Source organism: Morone saxatilis, unplaced genomic scaffold, assembly GCF_004916995.1.
Source record: "Morone saxatilis isolate NCDOM2014 unplaced genomic scaffold, NCSU_SB_2.0 Contig5, whole genome shotgun sequence".
Classification (NCBI taxonomy): domain Eukaryota; kingdom Metazoa; phylum Chordata; class Actinopteri; family Moronidae; genus Morone; species Morone saxatilis.
This window is the reverse complement of record NW_023340095.1, coordinates 9,039,250-9,043,114: the sequence shown is the minus strand read 5'-3', so window position 1 is coordinate 9,043,114 and position 3,865 is coordinate 9,039,250.

The following is a 3,865-nucleotide window of genomic DNA, read 5'->3' as shown; positions in this document are numbered from 1 at the left end:
GATAAAAAAGATAAATAGGTAGGTAAGGTGCAAAGAGTTGTAGTTGCAAGATGGTGGTAATAGTACTGATGACATGATGGTAGTGTTATTGTTAATTGTTATTGTATTACATTTTATATAAAGGTGCAGGGACCATCAATATGTTTCTTTCAATATCTAATCTAGTAATCAATGTGGACTTGTTTACAGTGCACAACAGCTTGATAAATGTCCAGTAACTATTTGATTTACCTGCAGAACAATTTGAAAATAAATAAATACATAATGACAAAGACAAATGTGTGTTTGTGGTTTCTGGAACTGCAGGCTAACAATTAAAATCACATGACTCCCATTAGCCTGACAGTCACATTACTGTGTGGTAAACAACTGTATCAAAAGGGTCTTATGGTGGGTCCGGCTTTATTACCTGATCCTTTAACTAAGACAAAGACCTTTATTATTTCAACTGATATGTGCATTTATATTTTACTTGTTTGCCGTACAGCAAAACTTGTTCAATATATTATTCCCTCAGAGAAGTACTATACAAACCAAAGAGAGGAGGAGGAACAGGAGGTTAAAAGGCCCAGTGGCTCATTTCTATTAATAAAACCATGATGGTCAAATTGATTGTTCTACTCAACTTCTGCTGGCCTCTAACGAGATATCCTCGTCATAATTTGGATTAAAAAGGACTGAGGTCATATCATATCATAGTATAGCTCAACCCAACTTCTAACCCTCTGAAGTCCTGCCCTCTAAATCACCACCCACATCTTGGATTTATTCAGCAAAGCCAAAGTGAAATTGTACTTCAGTGTGGTTATCAGGCCACTAATGACCAGGGGTCAAGCATAGCAATGAAAGCATTACACGGTCTGTACTGTAGGTGGCTTTTCAGATGGACTGTAGCCCACGAGGTCCTTTTACCATCAGCATTTAAACCACCAGCTTAAAAGAGGGCCTGCAAATAATTACCTTTTCTAATCGTTGTGCTTTCAGTTTTACTGCATCTTTTAATATATTCATTTGAAAGATTAAATATCACACAAGTGTCCTATTAAAATATTTGTACACAAACAAAAATGAGCTCACGAGTATATCACAGCCATATAAAACATATTTTAAGAGGGCAGAACAAAATATAAGAACAGGCATAATTAAACAGAGTGCTTTAACACTTGTCAAAATGATTAACAAGGCAATGGATTTGGACTGAGGCAAAAAATCACTTTGCATTTATGATTTAGTGAATAGACTTACTGGCAATAATAAAGGGAAAAAACATTTACTTTCTTTATTAGAATGATCCAATTTATTTGCATGACTATATTCTTTTATCATTATTTTATATGAATGTGTATTTATTTGAATGAAAAGCCATTGAAACTGTTGTCTCCCTACGAAAACAGAGACTGACAGCATCCCCATGTGGATCGACAGATGACCTGCACTCTTTTACAATCATACTGTCAACACACTCAATCTGGACTTTAAATGTCTCATAAGGTCCAGCTCCTCATCAGATTTCTGTCCATCACTGAGCAAATTAATGTCTTTCTTGAGATATTTTCCTCAGTGAAATCTAATGTTTCCAAAATATTGAATGGTTCTGGTTTTACACATGAGACCAGACAGTTCTAAATAGAAATAGAAATAGAAATGTTTGGTAATGACTGACTTTAAACACACAGAAATATAAAAAAAAGCCATTTAGCCTCAAACCTTTTTCATATTCCTGCTATATTGTTTACTCCAGACGTTATGAAGCAAAATGGTGTATGGACTCTCAGATAAGGAGCGTTTTTAAACACTTGTACTACATTATATAATTGTTCCTCTTTATTAAAAAATTAATTAAAGTTAATATCTACAGCTCTCTGACAACAACTGGTAAAGTTGTTTGTAAGATGGAAAAACATTTTAAAGTTCTGGTCATCTCTTGAAAAAAAACACACACTTTAAAGAGCTCATGTTCCTAAAGACTGATGTGAAGTGTGAATGTGCTGATTTATTATTGAGGAGGTGAAATATAATATAGCTGACAGGTTAACAGTAGATTGTAGTTCTTCTCCAATGCCTGCAGATCTTGTGGCTTCGTCTAAACTACGATCATCTCTGGAGAAACCTGGACGAACTCCTGTTTGAAGAGTTGTTTGTGAAGGAAAGAGAAGAGAGACTTAAAGACAGCATCTTAATGTAGTGGAGTAACTTTAACGCTGCCCTTTACCACTGCAGCTGATTTGCATGTATTGCCACCTTGTGGACAACTACTGGAACTGGACATGGTACAACTGTATGTATGAATGAATCCATGAATGAAGAATGAAGGAATAAAATAGCATTAATAAAAATTCTATACACTCAAAAGCCTCAACGGGTTTTCTCTAAAATATTCTTCTTAAATGAGGTGAAATATATATTGTATGTATGTTTTAGTCTTGCACACATGCAGGGAACTTTCCCATCGTTAAGGGTCATGGTTGTTTTGAAGAGGTATGAGCAGCATGAGTATGTTTACTCTTAATTTATGCCCTAAAATATTTGCCCACCCTGTGTTATAAACAGTTACATGTAAGACTACTGTACTTAACTTCTGCAGCTTGACTTCAGGGAGCGAGGATCATTATAAAATTAAAATTAGCTCCAGAAGAGGTGCAGATTGTGCAATCAATACTGGCCCACAGAGGGGCGAGACAACTAGATCATTAGTTTGAGTAAAATATTCCTTCAATATTCAAGATAATTGGACAACTATATCATGCCTTCACCAAATGTAAGGGGGGGGGGATCAGCTCACAGAAGACAGAGGGGACTCATAAGTGGGTATACTCAGTACAGACTGATAAATGAATAGGTTTACCTGTTTATATACTACATCAGTGGGTATGAGGCCAATTATTCTAATAAGATGGATGCACTTCTTGTCATTTTAAATCATCCTACAAGAGGTGTCACCAAGCTTTTTTCTCTTCTCTTCTTGCCTTTATTTAAAAAATAAGCTGACAAACACTGCACGCTCTACATATTACAATGATGGCAATGTCAACTGATCAATTAGTGCATTTTATCCAGCACGTTGGACGAATACTACCATTTATTGTCCCCAGAAGATAAATCCTAATTCTCTTTGAGACACAACCATTCAACCATCAGGGTAAAATGCTAATTGTCACTCAATTTACTGAACATGCTCCAGAGAAATTGATCTCATCTCTCTTCATCTGGATCACTCAGACACTGGCCTTTCTTGTAGCCACTCTGAGGCCAAAGTGTCAGTTTACAGTAACATGCTAAGATATGATCTGATAGAAAAGTCTGATAGGAACACATTCACGCTCCCAAGGGGATAAACCCTTTTAATCTTTAATGCTCTCATTTCCTGCAGCACCACTTTATTTAATCCCACTATCAGTAAGATGATAAAAAAACAGAAAAAGTCGTGGTCCTGGAGTTGTTGTACAGCTTATACAACTCTTACTAACAGCTCCAAGTGAAAATATTGTACCTTGTCCTTGGTGGTGTTTTTGCAGTCAATATCTTTACTGAACTTTTGATACACAAACAGAAATCAATCAGTAGCAAAGGGGAAGGCTATGGCATACATTCAAGAAACATAGGGGAGAAATCACATCCCTGTATCCAGTACAGCACACTTATATTATATACATACATACATATATGGCAGTCTGTCCATAGCAAATCTGTTATGTATACGCACATTAGGTTGTTTCCTAACCGTGATCCATCCTTCATCACTTGACTCCCACTGCTAATATTACTGATATTATCCCTCTCTCTCTATCCCTCTCTCTCTCTCTCTCTCTCTCTGTCTGTCTCCCTCTCTCTCTATCCCTCTCTCTCTTTCTCTCTCATTCTCTCT